Below are 17688 nucleotides of genomic sequence, written 5' to 3'. Positions count from 1 at the left end.
GCATCCCTGCTTGTAACTGTGGAACCACCCATGTGAATATAACTCGAGAGTTTTGCATTCGAGAAAACACCACACCACCAGTTTTCGAGAAAATTTAAGCTTGATCAAATGAACCTATTTCACGCTTTCCTATATATTTTCTTCTTTCGAACCCTTGCTCTATCTTGAATACTATGGCTCTAAATAAACCTTTCATATCTTCTTCTCAATTCAATTCCACCATACACAAAATGTTGTACTGACACATTGGACGATACAATCATGCCAACATGAAATCACAGAGAACAGACGTCCATTTTCAGCATTCAACTTGTGTAAAAATCTCTAACCGTTTTGAAGATAGTTGGGATATCCAAACCAGGAGCGCTGCTATCGTCATGTTTTTTTTGTGGCTGAGTTCGACTGAATTGACAGCGGTTATTCCTCTACCCAGTCAAACTAGTCCGGAACCGGTTCGGATTTCCAGTATGAACTGCAGCTCAAATGCATGAACCGATAGAGTGGGAATCGGTTGTTTTCTTTGAGCAAGATTTCATACCGAATCCATTCAGGATTTCGAACCGGTTTCGGAATGGATTTGACGGATAGTTGGGATAAGTTGGTTTGGCGGCGCTAGTGTTTATCGTATATTAATTCAAATGTTTACACATGTTTTGCCTTTCTCATATAGAAAGGTTATGCAATTGCTCCAAAAACCGACTTTCTAACGGAGGCCCGGAGGGCCGACTTTCATATACCATTCGACTCAGTTCGTCGAGATCGGAAAATGTCTGTGTGTGTATGTGCGGATATATAAACAAAATGTCCACATCGTTTTCTCGGAGATGGCTGAACCGATTTTCACAAACTTAGTCACGAATAGAAGGAACAAGACTCCCATCGGCTGCTATTGAATTTCATTTAATTCTAATTTCCGGTTCCGGATTTACGAGTTGAGCGTACTACATAGAAAATCTTGTTATAATTTGTCCACATCGGTTTCTCAGAATTTTCTGAACCGATTATCACAAACTTAGTCTTAAATGAAAGGTACAACGTTGCCATCGGCTGCTATTGAATTTTGTGTGGATTGAACTTCTAGTTTCTGAATTACAGGATGATGAGTACGATCACGCAGAAAATCCCGATTTCAACGGATACTGCGATTAATGTATAAAGGTGAAAGTTTTTCAAAAATGTGACCACAACTGCTTGGATTTGTAGTTCTATGTCACTAACAGTCATTCAAAGTCTCTTTGGCCGCATTGACCACCATCGACGGATCCGGAAGCCAAGGCGGAAGTATCCAAGAATAATAATAATAATTACATCGGTTTTTCGTAGATGGCTAGACCGATTAAACCAAACTTAAATGAAAGCTTTTACTACCCTGTAAACTGCTATTAAATTTAATTCTGATCCGACTTACGGTTCCGGTGTTGCGGGTTGTGGCATGCGGTCACATAGAAAATTCCGACTCAAAATGAAACCTCCATGAAGGCAAAAAGGTAAAAATTTCGCCAAAATGAATATATGGAAAAATGGAAGATTCCAGATAGATCTAGAACATTGGCAACGCTGGTTATAAACATCCATAAAACTGACTGGATTTAGTTTGGATTCCGCAGAAGCAGTGCTTCATTTAGGGGTCAAATAAGAAAATATTATTAATATATTTACGCAGGCCTGTGCGCAGGGGGGGGGGAGGTTGGGGGTTCAACACACCCCCTCCCATTATCGTTTTGAATTATCTTCCTGTCCAGGAAAATAAATATACTGCAAACCGTTTGGACACATAAAATGTCATTTGAGTTCGGTCACGGTCAACAAGACAATGAAGAAATCAAGGACGAAACTTTGCGAGGGTGGCTAGAAAGGGATGTATGTAAAGTTGGACGGCTTCTCTGAAGGATCGGTTAACGTATCGACAAGCTTCGATATTAGCAAAAGTAGGAGTAGACAGCAGATGTCGGTCAGAGGGCTAGCAACGGCAGTTAAGGAGCAAAAACACGAAGAGAAAATCGGGATATCGTTGTCTAGAAAAATTTTACCGCCGATGATTATTCCGTTAGGGTGGCAGCGAAATGGATCGCGAAAATTGGCATCGGTATAGGGTGAAATACTGTCGCCAAGAAATTCTCAGCACCAGCTAGCAGATAAATAGGAACAACTAGCACCAAGAAGGATAAGAAACCCGGCGAAGGTGGTTGTAAACAGATGTAAATCCTTATGGTCGACACCCCCGGACCGGTTCATGTCTCAATAGGGTACGATATTTGCAGCAGACCTGAGCAGGTGAGATATATCGCGAAGGTTTGACAGCAAGTAAGGAAAAGTAGCTATGGATAAAAACATGACGATTCACACGAAACAAAATAAGCAAGAACACAATCCTTACTCAAATATTACTTAACGGTTGCCCCGGATGGATGAGGATTACGAGGTTTAATTTTAGTCGGTTGGCTTAACAACTACTACAAACCAATCCGGAAAAAAGATCCACGGCTCCGTTAAGCTACCGCTATGAGCCGTGTCAAATAAACGAAATAAAAAAAACGTCTCACTCTCCCCTTGTCCTATGTTCATCGTTATCAATGCCGTCGGTCCATATTACCTATACCAGGTGTCCGTCTTTCCCTTCCCAGTTTTGAAATGTCAGATTCCAGAAAGGTTTTTTGGAAACCGAATGCGCCCGACTCAGCAATGAAAACTTCCACTGCTCTTCGCCCCTCCCAACTAGTTATGCAGTTAAGACCCGATTTTATCAGCACCCGATTTTATCAGCCCCCGATTTTATCAGCTTTATATGAATATTGATAGTTGGTAGTTTTATTGGCTCTAGCAGACAAATCAAGTTGAATTCGAGTAAATCCTTTTTTGAGCTTATTTTTCTTATCTTAGAGATCCGAAACATGATTTTTTTTTATTTTTCACTGTCAGACCCCCTTAAGGGAGGTTTAAGCTAAATAATCAGGAAAAGTTATGAGTCTATATCTAGGGACTCAAGAAGAATATTTTAAGAGCTTCGGTTTCTTAAAAAGAAAGAACAATAAATGTCCAGATTTTATCAGGCCAAAATTCACCAAGGGGCTGATAAAAACGGGTCTTCACTGTATCGCTTGTTTTACTTCCTGTATTGCATGTTTCTGAAGTTGTTGATAATTCCGAGCAGTTTCTTTCCGTGTACTACCAGAGCGTGAGAGGAATGAGAACGAAAACACAAGAATTTAATCTAGCGTTTTCTTCTAGTGATTACAACGTCATTGTACTATCGGAAACCTGGTTGCGCGAAGACATATTATTCGCTGAATTCTCGTCGAACTATGTGATATACCGCTGCGACTGCAACTCAACAACCAGTCATCTGCGCCGGGGCGGTGGCGCTCTAATAGCGCTAAAGAACAACCTGCGAACCGGCGAGGCTAAGCTTGTCAGGAATTCAACGTTTGGAGCAAATCGCCGTGCGTATCACCCTCACGAATCAATCTGTATCAGAGTTTACAATTTTCGCATTCGTGAACAGAATAAGGCGATATTTCACCTACTTCGACCAGCAATAAAAAAGCAAACATGCTATGTAACATTGTTTACTCTCCAACTTTTCTGTGCGATAAACTGCTTGTCGTGAGAATGAGCGAATATTTTAACCTCTGATCTTTATATATTAGCTGTGTTAATCTTAGGCCAAATCGTCGCTGTTGTGCTATCTTATGACAAACGCCATTTTGGGGTAAACTGAGTTAGATATGCCACATCACTTGTCTAAAAAATCTCTGCAAAGTGGAGTTTTAAGAATTTTGACATTCTACTTGGTTACTGAGATACAGCAAAAAACGTGCTAACAAATTCTGTGATTTTAGCTTAAAATTACTGTATTTGGGAATTGGCACAAATTATCTTGATGTATTCGATGTTTTTCTATGTAAAACTGTCTGGGAAACACAATGGTATAAAAAATTTCAAAATAAAAATACACGAATTGTGAGAAAAATGTAGATTAAGTTTTAAACTGGAAACATAGAATATTTGGCAACACTGTAACCAAAAATAACTATTTTTTTCTTGATTCCCTGACTCATTTCCTTCAAAATGCATCTCAGCGATTGTTTATATACCAAATGAAGACAAATATTTGAATAAAACTTAAAAATTGATGCTTTTTTTCTATGGAAAATTTTCCATGCACGATTATGACACGCCATACAAATTTTGTCATCAAAACACACCTACGACACGTGTGAGCGCGACTTTTGTTTACATTTTTAGTAAAAACTCGCAATAGAGTCAACCGATCTTCGTAATATTTAACCCATTCATGCCCATGTTGTTTGTGGACAACAACGTTTTTAAACAGCTATAACTTTTGATTAAGGCAAAATTTGCTCACAAAAACAAGTAAGGCTAATAAATGTGACTATTGCCTTTCATTTGAGTATTAATAGTTTCAAGGACCAGCTCTAGAACTAAACTTATTGCAATTATTCTGATTGGATTCCGATGGAGAAGCGCTGCCAGGAACAGTTTACGTCGACGACGGAAAATGAATATATCATATATCTTCTTTATGTTGCAATATTATTGAAAATTGATGAAACTTATCAATTTAGACTGTCTTTGGCTACATTTTCCACGCAACTGGACTATTGTAAATATTCTAGGAGAATTGTATTGAGCGTTCGAAGATGAAAATTGAGCAGCTTCTAGCACTGCGAAAGCACTTCTTCATGAAAAAAGTCTTTTCATGTTTCTTGACCCCACCGTTTTCAAGGAAAAATAGTTTTGAAACCCTACATGCACTAGAAAAAAGTTGGGCATGAAAGGGTTAAGAGATTAATATAGATTAAATGAAAGCATCAATTGTATTCTCTGAATTGTTTCTACCACTTATAAGTTTCAAGATATTCATTCTCAAACTTTAAAAATAGTTTTTCTCGAAATGTGCAAAATGGCGCTTGTCATAAGATAGCACAACAGTGACGAAATAGTGATCCGGATTTGTATCATGCGCAAGGCTAATGCCGTTCAAACTATTTTAGACAATGCTGGCAGCACCGACACTGTTCTCGTTTTTTTTTCTTTGCTATGTCAATTTCTTGACGGCTGAGACCGTTCACGGTCCATCTCGCCCTGTTCTCGTTTTTGGAGACTACAATCTTCCGCCAATGTTTATTTTGTTTATTAACGATATCTGTAGTCGGACCAAGTCTGGGAAATTGCTATACGCGGACGATCTCATAATCTTCCGAACTATCGCTTCGGCACTTGACGCCGTAGTGCTTCATGAAGATATCTGTCTTATTCAAGAATGGTGCACGTTTAACGGAATGCAAGTCAACGTTTATAAATGTAAAGTAATTAGTTTCGGACGCTTGCTTACTCCAGGACGTTAGTACAGCCTAAAAGGAAGAACCATTGAAAACGTCGACTCAATCCGTGACTTGGGAGTGCTCTTCGATAGGAAGTTGAGCTTTTTCGACCATATCCCCGCGACCACTACTAAGGCTTTCGAAACGCTGGGCTTGTTAAAGCGGAATACGGCGGACTTCGATGATTTCTACGTACTAAAAGTACTTTCCTGTACCCTGATCAGAAGGTATACAAAAATATTTTGAGCGATTCGATCTCAGGAAACTTCCATGGGATGATCCAGTTGAATTGCCGCCTTATGCCGATAGATGTATGCTACTCGGTCTGCAGACTCTGGCGACTCGCCGTATCTTCCTGCAAAGCATTTTTGGTTTCCACTTACTGACAGGTAATATCGACAGACGAGATCTTCTCTCGTAACCCCACTCTGTTGTGGATCCCTTGTCATCGTACTTTGTATGAACAAAACAATCCACTGGAAAGATGTTGCCGCAGATTGAACTTCTTCAGTGATTGATTTTAACATTTCCAAGCATAGAAGAAGCTGCTCAATTTTTACCTACCAATGCTCAATACAATTCTCCTAGAACATTTACAATAGTTCAATTGCATGGAAAACGTAGCCAAAGACAATATAAATTTAAGAGTTTTATCAGTTTTCAATAATATTGCAACATAACGAAGATATATGAAAAAGTCATTTTCCGTCGTCAACTTAAACTGTCCCTGGCAGCACTGCTTATCGGAATCCAATCAGACTAATTACAATAAATTCAGTTCTAGAGCTAATCCTTATAGCTGTTAATACTCAAATGAAAGGCAATAGTCACATTTATTAGCCTTACTTGTGTTTGTGAGCAAATCTTGTCTCAATCAAAAGTTATAGCTGTTTAAAAACATTGTTGTCTAAAAACAACATGGGCATGAAGGGGTAATATGAAAATATATAGTTTTTAAAGGTGTCTGTACAGTTTATATGTTTAGCCCTGGAAATGAAAGGCGATAGCTCTACTGTACATCCAACGACCCATTTCAAGAATGCCTGTTCCTACACGTACAATCTGAGGCCGCCTTCATATACAATAAGCCCCGCGCGAATACATTCACGTATCAATTGGATATTTGCAATATATTCGCATTTCCAGAACGAAAAATATTTTTGATTCTGGCACGTATTTACAAAAAGGATAATATTTATGAAGGTAGACAAGCATTGAAAAATGACATGAAACGATCTCACCAGCTCTGAATAAATTCATGAGATTTCTGTGAAGAATTCTCCTCCATCCGTGAAATTGTTGCATCTGCTACTCAGGTCCAGACGGCGCTGCAGGTGCTAAGCGGAACGAGTGGGTGTATTTTTTCGCGACTTGCTTCACATACTTCAACGGCAAAATTGTGACGATAAATCTAGACTCTTACTTACTTACTTAGTTACTCTCTTTGTTTACTTTCTCTTCTGTTAATAATTCGGTCGCTTTAACATGTATCCCTCAACTCTTTGCATAATATGCTAGTCAAAACCACCGTCTTTCGATCTGTACTGCAAAATAAGTGAAAAATGCTATAGTGACGCCGTACAAATCGAAAGAGAAAGTAAACAAAGAGAGTCACTCATTGCAGATATGTCTTTTTTGAAAAACGCTCAAGAAATCACTATGCAAAATCACACTTTTCTCGCGATATTTCAACCTAATAACACGTAACTCAACAGGAAAAACTATCCACTAAACGAATTACTTCATTTTCCTATTGAATATACTGTATATCACTAAAAAACTTTCACATCTAAGCGAATTTCCAAGTATAGGGAAAATCAAATTGACGGTGGTCTGAGCAGTGGCTTCTGGATTGTTTTACTCCTTAACAGGCAAAACTAAAATGCTCATGATATGGTATGTTTTAACCGATTTGGACACTTTCGGATCTTTTAGATTTAAAACTCATACACTTTGATATTACGTTCACAATACGAGTTATAGCGTGTTTTAACTCTATCTCGATGACGTTTATTTTGTTGCCAATAATTAAACCATCTTTTAACTCTGTAGTGTGAACATTAGACTGGTTCAATTTTTGAGTTTTAGCTCCACCTGGCTTTTATGATTCCTTTTATGGTTCTTAGTAATTGTGTAAATTTTGGTACCGATTGGTCGTGTCTACGGACCCTCCAAAAATTTCAAAGTTTATATGGAAGTTTGTATGGAAAATCGGTTAACATTGAAAATAAATTCTTAAAAAATCAACTCATCATTCAATTAATCAGAACACTATATATTTCTAAAGGTATTCCTCTACTGAACACATTCGGAGAACATTGCAAGTTTATAAAAAATTCGTTGAGAAAAGTTATTAACAAAAGAAGCAGTATGACTTCAAAACAAGTGGATTTTATTAGTAACCATAGCAACCCTGTTTGAATAGCTACATCGTTATACCAGTGTAAACAAGACTTGCCACCCACCGCTCGCGTATGGCAGATACAGGTATTCAAACAGGGTTGCTATGGTTACTAATAAAATCCACTTGTTTTGAAGTCATGCTGCTTCTTTAGTTTATAACTTTTCTAAGCGAATTTTCATAAACTTTTAATGTTCCCCGAATGTGTTCAGTAGAAGAATTCCTTTAGAAATATATAGCGTTCTGATTAATTGATTGATGAGGTGATTTTTTAAGAATTTTCAATGTTAACCGATTTTCCATACAAACCTCCATATAAACTTTGAAATTTTTGGAGGGTCCGTAGACACAACCGATCGGTACCAAAATTTGCACTATTACTAAGCGCCACATAAGGAATCAATAGAGCCTGGTGGAGCTAAAAGTCAAAAATTGAACCAGTCTAGTGAACATAGTATAAGACACGGTGAAAATAAATCAAATGAATTTATCTGATTCCCAAGAATCAGGATTCTCGGAGGTGTTTTTCAGTACTGGAATACTTTTGTTCAAATTTCTGTGAAATCCCGGCAATATGAGTGTTAACATTCTGGGAATTGGAATCAGAAGACTACATCTCATCGTTATGGATCTAATCAAAACTGTATTTAGTTGTGAAGTTCATATGTGGTTAATTATATTTTTGCTTATAACATTTTCTATATAATGAGATAAATATAGGAGCAAACGCCCGAAGAAGACAAATTGTAATTTAGCGATGACTTATCGAATCGGTTCAATCGTTTCTCCTGTTGCCCTTGATTAATGCGTCCAGTAGGAACCCCCCGTAGAAGTCGGAAGGTTGTTTTTGGATCACCTTGCAGTGCTTCCCTCCCATCGCACCACCACCGTCGTTTCCAGCCGAACTCGTCCAAGCGAAACAATTGATGAGGACATGAACAGCCAATGAATGGTTTTCCGTCCTACACACTTACTCCTCACCACCACCGAGCGGGGGGAAAAGGATCAGTAAAAACGCGGCAAAAGGCCAACCTTCCGACACTGCACCGTCCCACGCTGCTTTTATGGAGTTCTCTGCTACACATCCTTTCCCACACACATTCACTTCCGATGGTTTGTCTTTTTCTCCGCCATGCCTGTGCCCAGTTTGCCTTATAGGACTGCCTGGTTCGGTTGATTGTTGGGAGGGGAAAGTGCTGTCCTACACGACATTACGCTGTGTGGGGTGTCGGAATTATTGATTTTCATCCTTCGCTTCGCGGCGCCTTCACAATTCACATTCTCAGAATACGGCGACGTACGACGGCAAAGACAGCAGTGGTGATGATCAGCAGGGGTGCGAGGCTTCTTGGCCAAGGGTGAACTGTTTTTTGATGAATAAATCGCAATTGGGACTATCGGTAGGTACTAAATGAAAGTACTTTAGGGTATTATTTAACGCCATCGTACAGGATTAAGATAATTAATTCACCATGCTTTCTTCGAATTAGAATAGTTTTCTTCTTGCTTTCAGACAGTCGAAGGATAGGATATAGCATATGCGCACCCTTGTATTTCCTATATCGTAGCTCCTATCTTCTCGTGACAACTGTTGATCCGAGAAAACAATTTCCAGCACAGACATTACGTGTAACTATGCGGATCCATGATCTCCATCTTAGCTAAGTGTATCTATTAAAATACCTATTGAATAAGCATTGGAAAGTAAAGTCGGACGAGTTGGGAAGACAAATTGTACATATATTGTGACAATCGAGAAACACAGGTAAATTTCAAAAAAAATTGGTGGGTCTACCATCTAATGAAATACTTACACCGGAGTTTTCGCATGAGCTTTGATAAACTTAAGTTCCGCGTAAAAAACATTGTAGATCTTCAACTGCCGTCGAACCAGGTCTGACCAAGTCATCCACCTTTCGGTGTTCTCTGACAAATCGGTTACGCAAGCTTCTCCATCTTGTCTTTGTCCTTTCCCCTGGAATATATTAATACAGTTAAATGCTGCTGGTCTTGTTAAATAAATGAACTGCTTATCATCAATGTTTAACACGAAAGCTATGATCTGCCGTGCTTTTTCTTTCCTCGAGGTATTTTTAAAATCCGACGAAGCCTTGTCATACAGCAAGGGATATTGTTTTACTTCTTCAATTAGGTTGCTCTCAAAATTTTCCATCGTATCTTCGTGAATAGTGCAGTTGAAAGCTTCAAAGTTTATTATAAAACATAGAGTAAATATTAGTATTTCTCCAGCTTACCGCGGTTGACTGGAAAGATTGTGACCGGAACAGCACCAGACTACAAGTCGACCTCGAATTCCTATGGCAATATTATACTGCAAAAGCCGTGCAAACAGTCGTTTGCGGACGAACACAATCCAATCAAAATTTATAGGCAAGATATTTTGCACTGATATCGAGCATACGCCTACTTTAAGCATGCTATCAGTTTGAACGCAGCGTTGAATTTTAATGTTTTCAAAATTTTAAGCTGTGTCAGCTTTTTAGTATACCGTTATCCGTCAAGTGAAGCAATATTATGAACATGTGCATTGATATCCTTTGTTTCAAAATTAGCTGTCAGTTCAACGCTGACGCTAAAGTCTATTTGACCCTTGAAGCGATTGTTTTGTAAGCTTATGAAAAGACAAATCTCTAGTAATAGACCCCCACCCTATGGCTATCCTACTACACACTCGAGCTAAAAGCATAACGCCGACCCTAGACTAAGTGAAATGAAAGCAGACTAATCGATGTTAGGGTTTCCAGCTATATAGATCTTGGGTCCAAAATGAGAATATATCAGCTATCCACTGCAATTGTTCAGTTATGTCGAGAAGTAGTTGGAAAGGGATCTTTATGGCTGCCACCAGGGATGCCAACGGTACCGATAAACTACATTTTTTTCGATACATTTACATTTGCACAAGCCGTACAGCCCGCTACAGCGACGCATCACTACAGCTCTTGCCAGAACAGTAGTCAAACCGAGTACATTTTGCCGTACAGCAGTAGAATACATTTTTGTTTTGCTGCTGTACTCCGACTGCTCGGTGAGAGTGCGGCGTAGTAAAGTTTGTTCTCTCGCTTTGTACATTTTTCTCTGCATAGTCAAAGGGAGAGTCCCGCACACGAAAGCGTTGATGCCGGCCGTGGCGTAAATGAGCCGCATTCATTGTAGTCATTTTTGAATAAAAATATTAAAAAGATTGAAAATATTAAAAAATGTAAAATAAGGAAAGCGAAGCTGTACCGCTCGCGTCTGGTGACTGTACTGGGGACAGTAGTTTTCTGTCATGTTACTGCTTTACACACAGGCAGCCGTACAGCGCTGGGCGTCCTGCACTAGCGAATGACAGCAGCATCGAGAGAGAAATGAGAATGTAGGCAGAAAAATTACAGCCGTGGAAAAGGTAGGCATTTTGCATCCTTGGCTGCCACGTAGACATCAAATCACCGAGATTTTGGTGACAGCAGCGAGGGATACTTTGTTTATTTACAGGGCCGGCGGAACACTTTTTTCCCGAGTGGGTAGTAAGATTCGAAGTGATTTCTACCTGTAGTGACAAAAGTTCGGGCATGGTGTGTAAGTGAGAATGAAAATTTCTGGATAATAGCTGTGGGCTCTTTGGAAACATCCTTTGTTAATGGGCTGTATGACCTACGGCTCAGCGAAAATGTGTTTATTGATTACTGACACTAAAAATGTTCCACACCCAAGCCTAGAACTATTGAGAACCAGAGCTACAGGTCCCAAGCCCTGGTAAAGGAGGATGGTTGTGATGATCGGGGCCGCGGTCACCACGTAAAGCAAGATAAGTCTAACCCCAATTCCAAGGCGTGAAGCGACCCGTGCCGAGGGATTAGTGATCGAGGGGGTGAAAAAGATGCTCGATCGTTAACGGAGCCTGTGGGGTACCTGGGCAACCCCCACAGTAAGCGTCCCTTACCACGCTAATGCGGAGCTCTGGCGTGGCGGACATTTATTCTCGCGCAACTCGTGGGTATTACTATGGAGATGAACAAAAACAAAACAAATAAACAAACGGAGGTGCTAAACCCCTTTGCTAGAGGTGGTTTGGCGAGGTCTCCCCCCGTGGGGAGAGTAGTGGAGCGACGAGTGCTGCATCTGATAGCACCAGTGACCCCCCAGCAGTGGTAGGAAATAGCCCTACCAATGCACCGGAGGGGCGCAAAGTAGCGAAGCAACTCGATTCAATAATCGAGTTCACTAGCGCAAAGCAGAATATAGCCAAGGAGTTGAAGTTGAGCCTCCTGGAGCTCCGGAAAGCTGTTCGTGTCGCAAGACAGCAGGCCTATGCTAAGAGGGTGGAATGTCGGGAGAGGCCCGACAGAGAAACCCAGACAGTGGCCTCCAATAGGGAGGAAAGAGAGAAGGTCGATAGAGGTTTACAGACAGTGGCCTTTACCTTCTACGGAGCAGCCACGTCGATCGGAGCGGCGACCGAGTTCCCCTCGAAGGGAAAAGGCAAGGGCAATCGCAAGACGGCATCGAACGCGAAGCGCCCTAGGAAGTCGCCAGGCGAGGGTTCCAAAACCGACACCACTCGGCGTGCAACCGTTAAGGTCAAACGCCGTTTGGGCGAGGTAAGCGAGGGCGAGAGTGACCTCGCTGTGGAGAGCGATGGTACCAGCAACCCGGCACGACCGGGGCTGGGGGGCTCAAACCCCTGGACGCTGGTCACCAAGAAAAAGCCGGCACCGACACCGGAGGTACCGCGGCCTGCGAAGAAGGCCAAGGACAGAGGCGAAGCCTTGTGGTTAAAAACCGACAAGGACAAATACGCCGATGTCCTACAATCGATGAAGGCGGCCGAAAGCCTCTCGGCCCTTGGGCAGGATGTGCGTAGCGTAAGACGCACCAACACGGGAGAGATGCTTCTGGTGCTGAAGCGAGGCGCACAATCTAGTGCAGTATACAAGGCCTTGGCCCAAGAGGTCCTTGGTGAGGGCGCCCAAATCAGGTTGCTAGGTGCGGAAACGACTCTCCAGTGCAAGCACTTGGATGAGTTCACGACCGCAGAAGACGTCGTCGCAGCCGTTAAGGAGCATTGCGACGTCACAATCGAGCGGGCCTCTGTGCGATTGAGAGATGGACCCTCTGGCTAGAGATGGGCAATTCGTTCGCGAACGGTTGAAGTGAACTGGTTCTTTGAAGAGAATGAGCGAATGGAAGTTCTTTTTAAAAGAACGGTAGTTCTCAATTTTCTTCAAAGCGAATGAACTGAATATGACCCAAAGCCGTTTAGAGAATTTCTTGGACCGATTTTTAGGCGAACGAATGAAAATGAACTGACTTGCCGTCCCACAAACCGCTCTCTGTGCTCTCCCAGAATAAAACCGGCGAAGAACGACTCATAAGCGAACGACTCATCTCATTCTCTATTTCTCTAGTTATACATAATGAAGAAATCGCCACCCTTGATGAACTTGTTAAGCATACAGATAACAGTTTGGGCAGCATCTGTTTGGTTCCTCTTCAAGAATCGAATGTTTTGAGAGACATTCGCTAGATACAAGTAAAATATCAGCTGAACGGAAGAACGGTTCATCTGAACTAGTTCTTTTTATAGAACTGTTCAGTCGGGAATGGTTCTTCGAAGTGAACTGTTTCGCCCATCTCTACCTCTGGCACCCAAGTAGCCTACCTCAGGCTACTGAAGGCGGATGCCAAAAAGGTAACCGAGAAAGGGAAGCTGAAGATCGGCTGGTCGGTATGTCCTATTAGTATACCCCAGCCGCCTTCAGTGGATAGGTGCTATCGGTGCCTTGAGTCCGGCCACAAAGCATACGAGTGCAAAGGCATAGATAGGAGCAAACTATGTCGTCGCTGCGACGAGGAGGGACATAAAGAGCGGGGGTGCACTAAGGCACACAAGTGCCTTATCTGCACCGCTAAGAAGCAAGCCCATAAACATGCTATGGGTCAGTATAGCAAACTGAAGAAAAAAAAAACTGTAAACCATAGAGGTTCTTCGAAAATCAGTTGCTCATTTCTACGTATAACGCTCGTCGTCTAGCACGAAACTTTTCATGAGAGAGCTAAGCGCACCTAGTTGGGTATATTTAAAGCTGTTTAAAGGTTGGACAGAGAAAGGGTAAAATTCGCAAATGAAAAAAGCAGTTTTTTCCACACCGTATGTCAGATCTTCATAAAAATCCATCAGCAGTACTGTAACAACATTCTACATACGCTGATGGATTTTTATGAAGATCTGACATACGGCGTGGAAAAAAACTGCTTTTTTCGTTTGCGAATTTTGCGCATTCTCTGTCCAACTTTAAAGCCATATTTTGCTTGTGGTTTCACATTGGTAAAAAAAAATACAATCGACGAACCACCTCACAAACTCCCAAAAAAGCATGCATCGATCTACCAAGTATGCACAAAGCTAGAATTATAAGAAATGCACACGTTATATTTGATGTCCTGACAGTAAAATTGGTAGGAACTAATAAAAGCGAAGTAAAAAAAACTGGAGATGCGGGGCATCGATCCCCGTACCTCTCACATGCTAAGCGAGCGCTCTACCATCTGAGCTACATCCCCGTTGTTGCTGCTGGTTGACAAAAGGCATACATAAATCGCACTGCCGAACATATATACGCTGGTAACTCTGAACGTGCAGCATATTCCAATTAATAAATTATCTCATTCCATTGGAGCTTGTTTATTTGAGCTACATTCAGTGGTAGCTCAGTTTGTTAACTTTTTAATCGATTTGATTACTGTTGATTTTTATACAATACAGGTGTTGGACAACTGAAGACTATTGGAATTATGACACTGGAACACCGATTGAAGGACTGGCCAGCGTCGCAACAAATTTCTAGTATGCATGTACATAGGTATGTACATATGCAATGCTATTTCCAATACAAATCAAAGTACAACTAGTGATTTTAGATCTAGGAGTTAATATTGTGAGGACACAAATTTTCACTCAATGGACGTTTTCCGGAAGTCATACTGTTTCACTGGGTGCAATACGTTCAGAAACTACGGAGAAATCGTGTTTCAGTGCCAGCGGTTGCACGTTTGGAGACCGATTACAGGAAGGAGGAGGAATACAGCTTCATACAACTCAATCGGTTTTCTCAATCTCAATCGGTTCGACATGGCGTACATACTTATATGTAAATGATACAACATTCAAGTATGTATTAGGCAATTTCGTATTAGCTTTAATTATTGGATAATTACACATTACAAAATATGGGTTTTATCATCCGAAAATTAGTATTTTACAGCAATATGCAAAATATAAAAATGTTCCAACAGTAAGAAATATTAAAGAAAATGTAATTCACTGGACTTTGGTTTCAAATTGATACCGAGAGTAATTCAATATTAATTCGTCAAAAGTACTAATGAGCTTTTTGTAAACAAACTTGTTTCGCTCATTATTCCGCTGCAGAGTAGAATTCATCTTTACCCTTCGTAAAAGCAATCTCAATTGAGTTCTGCCTTCAAATTGCAGTAAATTAAGAGAAATCAAACCAAAAGTTTGTTTACAATTTTTTTTAGCCCGTTTCAAATGTTAATATGGAATTAGTGTTAAACGGTTGAGCAAAATGAGGAATCTCCAATAAAAAAGTACGGGCTCAACCGGGATTTGAACCCGGGACCTCTCGCACCCAAAGCGAGAATCATACCCCTAGACCATTGAGCCGTATGTCAAAGCGCGTGCGAATAATTCATCAGCTTCTACGCATGGCACATTATTATATCACGCTCGGTTATGTTTTAAATATTGAAAGGATAGCATGAGAATAGTCCATGTGTAGGCTTACGTATCAATGAGACAGAAGAGTATAGCAAATAAAAATATGCAGTAAACGGTTTCCATTCCTACAGTGTAATGCACACTCCCGTACCACATAAGGGTAGAAAGGTTCAGTAAATTATTACGTGTGTAATAAACTATGCGATATTTTCAAGTTAATCGAACCGAACCTTCACGGAAAAAAATCTGCTTCATGTTTTTTGTTGCATCGCAACACAAAATTTGAAGAGGATGAACTACCCATATTTTCTTCATGGTCTATTTTTCGTTATACGTGTCTTTATTGTCGTCTCCATGCCAGCCAGCCGAAAGAAAACGAGTGCCTAGCTAAAGCAATAGCAAACCGCACACCAATTTTTGTACGCCGAATGCCAGCAAAATTTTGCTGAATTTTCATCAGCTGAATGTTTCAGCAATTCAAGATGCCGAAAAATCGGTACTTTAAATTGAACCCCTGTTTGACAGATTCGCTTTGCTGAAAATTCAGTAATTCAAATTGTCAAATTTACAGCGCAATTGACGGATTCTCAGTATACCGAAATGGATTACTGTAAGTTGTCGTTGTTGACTCGTTCGTTTTTTCGGTGTCCTGTATTGTTGAAACTTTCAGCTGATGAAAATTCAGTAAAATTTTGCTGAAATTGACAACCAACTTTTTATGTGCGTATTACCAGTTTCGCCTCCATAGCTTTCAATTAATTTGCTTTTTGTTTTTACATTCAAGTAATGATCGAGCCAAATGTGATTTGTGAGACTGTCTGTGCGAAAATAATTATTAAACAATAATAATAACGGAAAACTCATTACCATATGAACTTATTATAAGTAGGTTCTTTGATTACATGATTGGATACATAATTGAGTACGGTTAATCAAAAAATACATTTCGGGCTCAACCGGGATTTGAACCCGGGACCTCTCGCACCCAAAGCGAGAATCATACCCCTAGACCATTGAGCCTCCTGACGATCGATTTTTCACATAAGATTCTTTGAACAGGTATCGGCGTGAATAGAAAAAAGGAAACGTTCGACAAAAAACACAGCTGGAGATGCGGGGCATCGATCCCCGTACCTCTCACATGCTAAGCGAGCGCTCTACCATCTGAGCTACATCCCCATGTTGAAGTCGGCACTCATTACAGATCATGTGTATTTGTAGTTGTGCCACATTTGATAATAATGTCTTTTGGATCATTACATCGGTATAAACATACAGACTGCTGACGATGCCCAGTGCTAAGCATTTTCACATCGAAACATCTATAGGGGAATTGTGGGAAAAACCGACACTGTGGGTAAAACCGACACCCCACAACTTTTCCTAGAAATCAAATTTATATTCATTTCATAATGATACAATATTATTAGTACGTTTATTTAGAGTATTTGAAAAAAAAATTTGATTTACGTTAGTGCGCCGAATGTCATAAAAATTAACAAAACATTCGACAGCAGCGTTCATACTCGCCTGGATGTAAAATTTCGTTGGTAGATTTTAAGGTTTTAACCGAACGAAAGCTTTTCAAATCACCCCATTTTGCAGTACCTTTTATTATCGGCCTGTCCTATGATCAACTAGGTGCATTGAGGACGAGTTTGAAAAATTCAATATTTTTAATTGCTTTTATAAAAAAAATGTGCGCTGTTGGGGTAAAACCGCCACCCTATGGTTAGGGTAAAACCGACACCCTGTTAAGATGGTTGTGTATAGTTGCGATTCATTTCAAAATACTGGGGATCTTTGTGACACTTCAATTAGCCTATTAGAACACTATAGTATTAGCAGAAATACACAGAAATACTTTTATTGTGTTTATTTCTTGTAAGTCTCTTTAAAAATCAAAAATTGGAATTTTTGCTTATCTGATTCTAACGAAGCTTTTGCTATTTCTGCAAAAAGGTCATCAAGCCGAATTTCTAGTGTTCTCTTGGTTTGTCATAGACGAATTTTATCACAATGAGACAATGATATTATGTATACTCCAATAGATCGTTGATAATCAGAGTCCGAAAAATCAAATCTGAAAAAGATAGTTTTACTAAGAAGTGTGTGTGTGTCACTTCTAAGTGAATGAATCCAATTAGCAGAACGTAGAACGCTTGAAAATCTTCTCTTATGAAATAAAATGCCACTGG

At 40.3% G+C, this 17688-nt stretch overlaps 4 non-coding genes across 4 annotated transcripts; all 4 read right to left on the bottom strand.

Moving 5' to 3' along the window:
* Nucleotides 1-14240: 14240 nt before the first annotated feature.
* On the bottom strand, nt 14241-14313 carry Trnaa-agc (transfer RNA alanine (anticodon AGC)). Its single transcript has one exon. It is a non-coding gene; the product is annotated as a tRNA-Ala (tRNA).
* Nucleotides 14314-15364: 1051 nt separating this feature from the next.
* Nucleotides 15365-15436, bottom strand: Trnap-ugg (transfer RNA proline (anticodon UGG)). The gene has a single exon. It is a non-coding gene; the product is annotated as a tRNA-Pro (tRNA).
* A 1002-nt stretch (nt 15437-16438) lies between these two features.
* Nucleotides 16439-16510, bottom strand: Trnap-ugg (transfer RNA proline (anticodon UGG)). Its single transcript has one exon. It is a non-coding gene; the product is annotated as a tRNA-Pro (tRNA).
* An 86-nt stretch (nt 16511-16596) lies between these two features.
* Trnaa-agc (transfer RNA alanine (anticodon AGC)) lies at nt 16597-16669 on the bottom strand. The gene has a single exon. It is a non-coding gene; the product is annotated as a tRNA-Ala (tRNA).
* Between the last annotated feature and the right edge of the window lie 1019 nt (nt 16670-17688).

This window comes from Topomyia yanbarensis, chromosome 2 (assembly GCF_030247195.1).
Source record: "Topomyia yanbarensis strain Yona2022 chromosome 2, ASM3024719v1, whole genome shotgun sequence".
NCBI classification, from domain to species: domain Eukaryota; kingdom Metazoa; phylum Arthropoda; class Insecta; order Diptera; family Culicidae; genus Topomyia; species Topomyia yanbarensis.
Note: the sequence above shows the minus strand (reverse complement) of the source record. Positions and strands in the feature narration are given on the sequence as shown.